Below are 11,616 nucleotides of genomic sequence, written 5' to 3' on the forward strand. Positions count from 1 at the left end.
GTTTTAATAGAGAAAAACAGAATAATATTCCACCAATCAAAAGGCAGGAAACGTGATTACAGACCATCTCGTCTCAGTGGTTTATTTTGACAGTGCAACTGCGATCTGCCGTCTGATCCCTAAAGATACCACCAAACTCCAGTGAACTAACCACTGATTTGCTGTTCAAGAAACATTTCTTATTATTATCAATTTTGAGAACATTTGTGATGCATTATTACTTCTTTTTTTTTGTGGAACTATTATATTTTTTCAGGATTCTTTGCTGAAAATGAAAAAGGAAGAGCATTTATTTGATTTTTTGTTGTTGTAATATTATAAATGTCTTCACTCTGACTCCTTGCTGAATAGAACTATTAACTTCTTTAAAAAAACATGTGAATGGTAGTGTGTATATATCATTTTTATGTTCATTTAAAAAAAAAACCATAAATATATAAATAAAATATATAATTAATTTCCCCACAAATAATGTAATTTTTATGTGATATTTTGGAAGGTGTCTGAATGGTTTTTCACACAGGATGAAGAGTTTGTGTGTTAACAGCACATGATAATGGGCATCCCATGAGGGGTTAAATACAGACACATATCAGCCTACCAGACACAACACAGGAGGTCGTCGGTCAAGAGTTGGGGGGAAGGGACGTGTCACATTTCCCTGGCTTTGACATCTGACCTTCCGGCTGTGACCTTGAACACTGTCTGAAAGGGCAGACGGAGCACAGCTGAGCACAAAAAAAAGATATCTATGAAAAAGTTAAAATTACAATTGAATTACTTCTAACTTCTGGCTCAATACTAGTTTTACTTGATCTTAGTGATGCGTTTGACACTATTGATACTATGGATCATGACATACTCTTATATCGATTGCAAAATTACACCGGTATTCAGGGACAGGCATTAGGATGGTAAAAATCTTACCTATCTGACGTTACCATTTTGTTTAGTCAAACGTGGAATCATCCGAGTTAAAATCTGTAAATTCTGGAGTGCCGCAAGGGTCTGTTCTAGGCCCTCTGCTATTTTCAATATACATACTGCCTCTGTAATATTATTATAAAACATGGAATGAGTTTCCACTGTTATGCCGATGATACTCAATTTAGAGATTTCATCTAGTCGTGATGAAATATATAACTATCCAAGTTGAGTGTGATATAAAATAGTGGATGACCAGTAATTTTCTTCTGTTAAATTTGGACTGAGATATTTATTGGACCAAAAACCTCTACACAGAATCTCTTAAAATACATTTTGCATCTAAGGATGTCCTGTTACTTCATTCTATACAGTTAAAGACCTGGGTGTTATGGCGCTTTTCCACTACACAGTACCAGCTCGCCTCGGCTCGGCTCGCCTCGACTCGGCTTTGTTTGGTTTTCCACTGTGTAAAAGTTGTACCTGTACTGGTACTTTTTTCTGTACCACCTCCGGCGAGGTTCTAAGCGAGCTGAGGCGATACTAAAATGTGACTTGAAAACACGGCAGACTGCTGATTGGTCAGAGAGAATCGTCACTATTCACTGCGTCATCATTGCACGCGCCAGACGGAGTATCCTGAATAAAAAAAAACAGCAAAAACAAAAACATCCAAAAACAGCATACACTCGATTTCCTCCAATGTCCTGTGTGTGTGGGTAGCGGGTGTGTCTCGCGCATGGACAGTAAAATAAAGGTCTCGCGTAGAAGATTAAGTCACGGCAGTTTCCTGCGGCGTCGCTATGACGACCAGGAACTATTGTGGAGGTACTATCTGCAATAGAGAGCCTAAGTCCCTCCCCTTCCGGTCGACCACCATGGGACCTTATTTCGGAAAAATATTGTATGGTAGTCAATGGCGAGAGACAACAAATATTTTGATCTCGTTTGAATTGTGCCCTGATTTACACATATGATGTTTATCAATTTAAAAGATACATTTTAAAGTCAAGAAAGTCGCAGCTTGATGTAAAACTGCTGAGGTATAAGACTGTGAAAATACGTAATTAGAAAGACTACAAACCCAGAAGGCGCGCATGCGACGTCATGCCTTTTCTCTCAATGAATGAAGCTAACTTTACTGAAGCTAACGTCTGTCATTTTTTCTATAGTCTTACCTTATAATCGTAACGCAACGCCGTCATGCCTGAGTGTTTTGAGCCAGAATACACACATACGAGCAACGGATCTTGTGACGTACATAGTGCGAGACGAGAGATGTAGTTCATTGAGCGATTTTCACATAAAACTAAACGTTACTCTTCTGTTTTATGACAAACTGCGACTTTCTTGACTTTCATAATTACCTTTTAAATTGACAAACATCATATGTGTAATTCAGGGCACAGTTCAGACGGAATAAAAAGATAAGTTATCTCTCGCCATTGACTTCCATACATATTTTTTCCGAAGTAAGGTCCCATGAGCCGGAAGCGGAGGGGCGGGACTTAGGCTCTCTATGGAAAACGGAGCGAAAAGCGAGCCGAGTCAAGTCGAGTCGAGCTGGTACTGGTAATGGAGAAGCGCCATTTTATTAGACAGCAACTTTCATTAATCATATTTCAAATGTTACAAAAACAGCCTTCTTCCACCTAAAAAACAGTGCTATTAAAGCTATGGAAAATGCTATCGGTTTCTGATGCAGAAAAGACAGTTCATGCATTCATGACCTCTAGACTGGATTAGTGCAATGCTCTAGGTGGTTGAACTGCATGCACCCTCAATAAACAAACTACAGTTAGTCCAAAATGCAGCTGCTAGACTTCTTACCAGGTCAAGAAAATATGATCATATAACTCCAATTTTATAATCTCTACATTGGCTACCTATTAAGTTTTGTATCGATTGAGGCCTAAATGGTTTAGCTACTGTGTATTTAACCAATCTTCTACTGCCCTACAATCCATCATGCTCAAGGTAAAAAAACTCTGGACTTTTGGTAGTACCTAGAATATCTGGTAACACTTTATTTTGATGGTCCCTTTTGTACATTCTGTTCACTATAAGTAACTTAGCAACTACATGTGAGCTAACTCTCATTGAAGTATTAGTAGACTGTCTGCTTAATATCTGCTAACACTTTATTGTGTTGGTCCTCCAAAAGACATTCTACTGACTATAAGTAACTTTGCAGGTACATGTCAACTTATTCTAACCCTAACCCTACCAGTCTACTAATACTCTACTAACACTCTAATGAAAGTTAGTAGACATGTACAGTAGGTGCAACGTTACTTATAGGCCCTAGTCAATAGAATGTGTTACACAGACCACCAAAATAAAGTGAAACTGAATATCTAAGTCCACTAAAGGAGGAAGAGCGTTTTCGCATTTGGCTCCTAAACTCCTGAATAGACTTCCTGATAATGTTCGAGGCTCAGACACACTCTACCAGTTTAAATCTAGATTAAAGACACATCTCTTTAGCCAAGTATTAACATAATGCTCCTCATAACATTGTACTCCAGTTATATCAGATGAAATCTTTTGCTTGAAATGTTATTAACAGTAGCAATTATTTTCCACTTGCTTTCCTGTTTCTACCTCAGGATGCCAAGGTAACTAGAGAGTACGCCAGCTCCAGTTTGAATCCAGCCTCTTACAAAGATTTCAGATGCCCCACCACCTGTGAAGTGAAGACGGCAACCCCTGTGAGGATTTCAGATGATGCCAACTCTGAATCAACATGCACCCGTGCCAAATTTTCTATATATTGTAATCAGGATGATCACAACTTGTAATAATTGCTTTAATGAGATCATTTTTTCTGCCTAAATTAATATATATTAGCTAACTGCATGATTTGTATTATCTAAGATCTGTACATTTTTGACATATGGACATTACTTTGACAGAGTCACCTCTGATAACAGATCACTCTAAATTATAATGTAGAAACATGCATTCTTCTGTAAAGCTGCTTTGAAACAATATGTATGAAAAGCGCTACACAAATAAATGTATTGTTCTCTGTTTTTCTGATAAACATCAATCATGTCAACATTAACCGGTTAACTTTACATAACCATTCGAATCCACTGGCAGAAAGGGTCAGGCTGAAATCTACAGCTTGGTATAAAGCCAAAAAGCTAAGTTCAGCCAAAAAGCTAAGAGCTAAAGCTAACTCTTTTTCCAGTATTCAAGTCATTAATGCACAAAAATTTCATCATATTAATTAGGAAATACTACAGCTGAAGTGCAATTGAAAATGATTTAAGAGCCAAACAAGCTCTCACTGTGACTAAACCAAACAGTGAAACTGAATACATCATGCTACAGCGCAAATCTACTCATCTTATACAATTTTTACTACCATGTTTTCTATTAAACTTCTCCTTGAACTTGAACAATGCACAAGTGTTTGCGCTTGATCTGTTTCCTGACCTCTCTTTGCTAAAAGCAAACATCTTGAGGAGGGGAACCATGGTTACGGCTTTCATCTTAAAGTGTAGTTCCTCAACACTCCATGTGCTCAAAAGCCACAGCTGCTTTTTCACCAACCATCTCTTTTTTTGCCACTGGACCAGTCAAAAATAGTCATTTTCCTTATCTATTCCTCCATTAAAAGACAAATGCAAACCCCTCAATTACGGTCCCTCAAAGGTTTTTCTAACTTTTTTTTTTTTTGTAAAGAAATACTTTTAATACTTAGCAAGGATGCATTAAAATGTTCAACAATGAGCAGTAAAGACTATGCCAGCTATGCCATCGCTGGAATATATTACATTTTAAATATTAGTAATAATATTTCAGAATATTATTGTTTTACTGTTTTTTTTTTACCAATCCCAAACTTTTTAACAGTACTGTGAAATAAGAAAAATACTTGAGACCCTCTTTTATAATTTATTCCATCTCATTTAAAAAAAACACTCATGCAGTCCATTTGCTATGTTAACAGCAAACAAAAATGTCTAATAACCCCAAGATGGAAGACACGAGCGATTACAAATTAACTTATGACAATATGAAGGTCTAATAAAACTTGGTTTTAAACCAAAAAAATATCATTTGTTTTCCTTTGCATTATGCACTTCTTTCTGGTTTGTCATTAACAAGCTTATTGGTCCGACACTTGTTTTTCTCCGCATTTATATTTGTCTATACTTATTTTTTGCTGTTGCTTTCTTTATGTATTTATATGTATTGTATTGTTTGCTTAATTAAAAAAAAAAAAACAAAAAAAAAACTTGGTTTTACAAGAATGAAATGTATTGCACTAGCTGTCTAAGCTGTAAGTTATCCAAGAAGGAAACAGCATAAATCTCAATAATTTCAAACATTTTAAAATCATTAAGGAAACTGTTAAGAGTGTCTTCTCATGTAATTAAGCTCAAATCTTCAGTCCTAGATTTTCATATTGCAGCAATAAATGCAATGTAGTTGATAAGACAAATCTAAATATAACAATTTATCATTAATTCAGATGTCAAAATAAACCTAGTTTCTCATTTGTTTAATTTTTTCTAAATGGACTAAAATATCATTCAAATCCTTTAAAACTCTGCCTCTCTTTTCCCTGATTCCGAGAAGAGCATAAAGACACATATTGAGCTTTGGGGACAGAGTGTGACATAAATACAATTTTCTGGGAGCACGCGCGCGCACACACACACACACACACACACACACACAGACACACACACACACACACACACACACACACACACACACACACAACAAGGAATAAGAGCAGGATAACAGCCTGGACAGTGTAGGATTAGAGAATAAGATAGCAGAGACAGGCAGGAGATAGGGATGCAGACATGAACAAGGAGCAGACACAGATGGGAGAGAGAGGCAGAAAAGAGAAAGGTATCTCCACAAGAAAGACAGGAATATAACACAAATAAAAGAGCACCGAGGACACAGGAACAAAGGTACAATTGAAAAGCGGGTCGACCCTGAAGCTGCAGGCCATATGTTCAACTGAATTTCTAAAGTTAAAACCAAATATCGCCCTGCTTTCGCTGGTGAATGTGTACATAATACCCCAGTTTGTATATTTGCACGCTTTTGAATCAGTGCACGTTGATACCTGTGAGCGTTAATGAGTGCACATGTTGTGCGTGGCTTATATCGTTGCCGCCTGGGTTATGTTTTCCTATTTTACTTAAGAAATCCTAAGAGAATAGTTCACTCAAAAAAAACAATCATAAAGTTTTTAAAAAGACATAATGACGAGTGAGTACATTTTTCATTTTTGGGTGCTAGGCACTTTTGAATGAGCAGAGCACATTTGGGGTCGATAAGATGTTTAATGTTTTTGAAACAACGCCTACAAAGGATGCATGTATTTGATCAAAAATACAGTGTAAACAGTAATATTGTGAAATATTGTTACAATTTAAAATAACTATTTTCTATCTGAATATATTTTAAAATGTAATTTATTCCTGTGATGCAAAGCTGAATTTTCATCATCATTATGCCAATCTTCAGTGTCACATGATCCTTCAGAAATCATTTTAGTATGTGATTTGGTGATCAAGAAACATTTCTTATTGTCAATGTTGAAAACAGTTGTGCCACTTAATATTTAAGCTATTGAAACCATGATAAAAAATTGTCAGCGTTCTTTGATGAATAAAAAGTTTAAGGAGCAGCATTTATCAGTTTATAACTGTGTTTACGGACACATCCTTGCTGAATAAAATAATAAATCTTACTGACCTCAAATGGTAATGTATAGGTACTCCCTCTTTACTTTATCAGAGCTGAGTGAAATGGGCATCTGGTAATAAGAAAGATCTTCAACATAAATCCTACACAAACACAAGCACCAGACGGCAAGAGTGAATAGTGCATGTGGCTAGATTTATATAACACAAACACACACATACAGCTTTTCCTCATTTTCACCCAACCCCCTACACCTCAGTCGTCTTAGCAGGAGAGAGGGGAAACAAAGAAAGAATGAGAGGATGCGAAACAATTTCATGTCGGAAAAGTGAAGGTTGAAAAATGAAAATCAGACCTAGCTAAAGGAAAAGAAGGGAAGTGGAGAAGGTGAGAAAACAAGAGAGAAGTCTGCCAGTGAGGGAGTTTGCTGAGGCAAGCAGCAGCGCTGTGACCTACTAATGCAGAACTGAGGAATTCTCATTGCTGACCCGAAACACATTCCTCTGGACTGCAGATATTAACCCCCACGCGACCACTCTACGCACACACACCCGCCATCGCTTTACACACACTAGCAAACCTCACATGCAATTATACAGTCACTCAAGACTTAATATAATTGTCACTTGGTCATGCATATTAACACTTCTATGTCACCTTGAGTAAACCAGCATAGCGCACACACACTGAACACACAATAGCCACGGTACCATTTCTTCTCCAGCAATTTGTAAGTCAGCACTCCAGGTAAAAACACAGTATTACAGCAGTCAGGCAACTGTTAATTAGCCCCATACTGTCAGCACATTTGATTATGCAGGTGCAGAATATCACATGAAAAACAGCTCCACAGGAAATACTGCCTCTGAAATCAAATATATATTATTCTTAAAGGGATAGTTCTCACAAAAAAACAAAAAAAAAACAACAAAAAAACTAAAACTGTCATCTTTTACTCATCCTCAAAAGAAGATATTTTGAAAATTGTCCAATGTTTTGTTTTGGACCCCATTTACTTTCATTGTATTAGCAAAAATAGCTAAAACGTTCTTAAAGGAAGTCATACAGATTGGAATGAGTATTATTTATTATAGTATTGATTAATTTTTCAATCTTCATTTAAATTGTTGTAAAGTTTTAGTAATTTTGTCACTTTTATTACATTATTATTATTACATTTTAGTATTATATTTTTTAATACATTTTAGTACTTCAACTGAAATTGATTTATTTCAGTTAGTTAAGTTTTTCATCCAATACTAAATTATATCAAATGAATTCATTAATAATACAATTATTAGCTTTATTTCAATTACCTTTATTACATACTTTTAATAGTTATATGATTTAATAGTTAGATGACAAAATTTTGATTTTTATGGTAACCTATCCATTAAAATTTAGGATTACATTTGATATAATGAAGTGACTGAAACACTAAACTGAAATAAATATATACTGAATTAGGGTTTGCAGTTATGATCAGCATCTCAGGAATCAAATTAATTAGATGAGAGCAGAAGCATTGAATACTTTTTTCCAAGCAAGAATACAAATGTTTGCTTGCCAGACTCTCTTTAAAACAACTGAACGTTAGACCGGATAATATTTCAGAAATGTTATATAGATGCATTTTTTGCTCAATTTAACTTACTGCACATCCACCTGTCATTTAAAAAAAGCATCAGCTCTCCAACAAATGTCTTAATTCAGCCTAATTTGGATGGTGAAGTGGGTTGAGATTTGATGAAAGAGCTATTTAGATATGAGTCACATAAGGTTCCCTAAAATGTGTACACAATATCTAGTCACCACTACAATTTAGGCCAATTAGAAGTGTTTGCAGACACATTTGATACCAGAAGAACGAGGCAAATTGTCATTTATGTTCCATTATGTAGACATGATATATTTATACAGAGAGGAATATAGTTTTTTCTTCACAATAACAAATGCACATGGTAATATATCAGTCATGAAAACATGAGCAGTGGAGGTCCACTATGTCTCTGTTAGTATTGTTTTTTTGTATTCAGAGCTAAATTAATTTTCCACATTCTATTCCACAGCCAGAAATTGTAAGAGAGGAGGCAGCGCTGATGTTCAGCCTATTGATTTCCTGAGCACTTCAGTAAGGGCAGGCTCAAGCAATCTGAGACACTTGAACATATGGAGAGTCAATGGCCATTATACTGTTTTGTACTGGTAGTGGTATTCAAGACTGGAGGCTCAAGTGTATATGTAGTGTATAAATGCAGTTGTGGGCCAATGAAGAATGCAATTTCAACTGAGAGCCAACATTCAAGAAAAATAAGGAAAACAGAGATGGAATAGAGATTTCAAAACACAAAATAAAAAAGAAATAAAACAGGCTACAGTACATTAACAATTTAAACAAAAAAATGAAACAAAAAACAAACTCTCTCCCATTACTTAGTTACTTTTTATGGACTTGTATATACAAAATATATATACAGTATATATAAGTCCATAAAAAGTAACTAAGTAATGGAAGAGAGTTAGTATACATATGTATATATATATTCCCAAATTGGAACATTCATTCCTTTGAGGTTTGCTTGACTCAGAGCATGAGAGTGAATCAGGGATGGTCAAATATAATCCATATTCGGTATGAAACTATAACCTATAACAGACAGTTGAACAAATACCCCTAAATGTCAATTTCCCTCCTTACTGGTGCCTAACTAACTCCCTTTGTGATGCTGTACATAACTGACAAACATTTGACCAGTGGTTCTCAACATTTTTGACTCAACATTTTTCAAAGGCCAGTTGTCTTCCAGTTGTTCATGATGGATTAAGGATAAGGACATTTTAAAATATTTTAGAGCTTAGCATAAATAGAAAAAAAAATGCATATTCAATTTAAAAATGGCTGATTTTATTCCTTTACATTTTCCAGGTCTAGAAATCACACTTTTAAAATGAGGCTTCCTCATATATTCAGCTTTTCCATAACCATTAGAATCCTGGTTCTTCAAAGACAAAGATTGAATTAAAATAAGAAATAACTTGTTTTTTATTTGTATATTCTTATTTTAATTTATCCTTATAACTTATCTTGAGGCTCCCCTAGAAGGTTGCTGAGGCCCCCTAGTGGGCCCTGGACCCCTAGTAGACAATTGGACTTTGTTCACTCAGAAAGTTTTTTACATTCTCTCATTTCTTACATGGATTTATGGTGCAGATTGAGGAATAAAATGTAAGCATCTGTTTAAGCATCTTTCCCATTATTTTCTACCTCTATCACTAAACCGAATTGTCATCTGTGATTTTAAAGCTTTAATGCAGTAAAAGCAATGCACATTTGCGATTAAATGATACACTGTAAAAAGTTAAAGAAAATCTCATAGTACTTACAAAAATACACAATTTTTAAGAACATAAAACAAACAAAAAAAGTCACTGGACAGGGAACTAAAAATAAGAGTGCCAAAATGAAAAAAGCTCTTAAATTCATCTCCATAAATGTTGAAAGCAAACATCATTTTAGGGCTGTTTTTGACTGCTAAACTGCCATTACGCTTTTATTTGTCGGTGGGTTAGCAGGAACCATCAGGTTAAGGGCAGTAGAGGATAATCACCGTGGAGACAGGTATGCAGACATGAGATATAAAACACATTGGACAGACAGAAGATAGGATAGCGCTGTTACAAAATTATAAAAGCAGAGGATTTACAAAGAAAGAGAGAAACTGTTCACTTTTGTATTCATTGGTTTGATAAACAAGCATTACAGCGGTAAACCTTCTCGCAAAGGGCGCAGACGGAGGAAGACAGACAGCGGGGATGAGGGGTGATGGGAGGAGCGTGGTACGGAGAGAGAAGAGGGGACTCCCCAATAAAGGGATTACGCTACATTTCAAACCGATTCAGATGAAACAAAAGTGCCACAAACCGAGAAGGCCAGGATTGACTTTGCATAAAGATCGCACTCTCTACAAGTGCATCAGTGCAGAACTAATTTAACTGATGCAAACTGTGAGTACTAAACCTTTTATGCGATCAACTTGACCGGGCCTCATTTTAGCCTTTTGGAGAAGTCATGGATATTAGTCTATGATGCTAACAATAAAGTCTCGAACAGACATACACAACCAAAGCTAATACGTGTCGCACGAGAAAACAGAGTGAACATGATCGCTGCAGGGATGAAAATGTGATGGAAGGGGAAGGAAAAGTACTTAAAGTCTCCAAACAAACACATGGTTAATTTTGCACACAAAGAAGCAGAAAGGGCAGTTATAAGCTAACAAAACACCCGGGAAAGATATTGGAACATATTAGCATGGGAAAACAAATGATTTTAGAAGAAGATTTTAGATAAATTAGAAGAAGCAGAATGAAAAATGAAGGCAAAAGTGAAAAGTGAAAAGCAAAATACCAGCAAGTGTTGGAAAAGAACGGTAGCTTCCTTTCCCCCGATTTTGCCCACTTCCAGGTCAGCCATCCCTCATTTCTCCTCTTACAGGTTCCTCTCCTACTTTACTCTTCTCCCTCTCGTATTTCACGTTTCTGCCAGTCCACTCTCCTCAGTCCTGCTCTCTTCGTTTACCCCCTCCTTCCTTCTCTCTCTCTCTCTCTCTCTCTCTCTCTCTCTCTCTCTCTCTCTCTCTCTCTCTGCCTTTTCATCATTCCTCCTCACAGACACCACTCTCTTCCGCTTCCTTCCTTTCTTTACGGATAAGTGTAGAGAAGAGGGAAGGGGGAGGGAAACCTGCACCGTAAAGAGAGCAAGACTCGTGTGTTACAAGTAAAAAAAGGGCCTCTCAATGAGAAACAGGCTATCTCAGTGTGTGAGACACAGCTGAGAGAGAGAGAGAGAGAGAGCGAGAGAGCCGCATTGAGCCGGTTTCTCCACCCGTTGGGAGAAACAGAAATACTAGATGCTCTTAAAGCGGTGCGTTAAAAGAAGACCTGATGAGAGACGAGCTAAGAAAAAAAGAACAGTGGTGTTTAATAGTATGTGCATGTGCAGGAGAGAGT

General features: G+C 36.4%; 1 protein-coding gene across 2 annotated transcripts in view; it reads right to left on the reverse strand.

The window, feature by feature from the left end:
• The window catches only part of spaca6 (sperm acrosome associated 6), a 41,669-nt gene extending 30,275 nt beyond the window's left edge, over positions 1–11,394 (reverse strand). Inside the window, exons 1-2 of one of the 2 annotated variants that reach the window (XM_081389820.1) lie at positions 11,015–11,394; positions 602–705 (exon numbers count right to left, since the gene is read on the reverse strand). The gene's annotated coding sequence lies outside the window, so the exon portion shown is untranslated. The remainder of the gene's footprint in view (positions 1–601; positions 706–11,014) is intronic. The other variant, XM_081389821.1, reaches the window with a different exon arrangement.
• Positions 11,395–11,616: the final 222 nt, after the last annotated feature.

Source organism: Scardinius erythrophthalmus (assembly GCF_964197995.2).
Source record: "Scardinius erythrophthalmus genome assembly, chromosome: 16".
In the NCBI taxonomy this organism is placed as follows: domain Eukaryota; kingdom Metazoa; phylum Chordata; class Actinopteri; order Cypriniformes; family Leuciscidae; genus Scardinius; species Scardinius erythrophthalmus.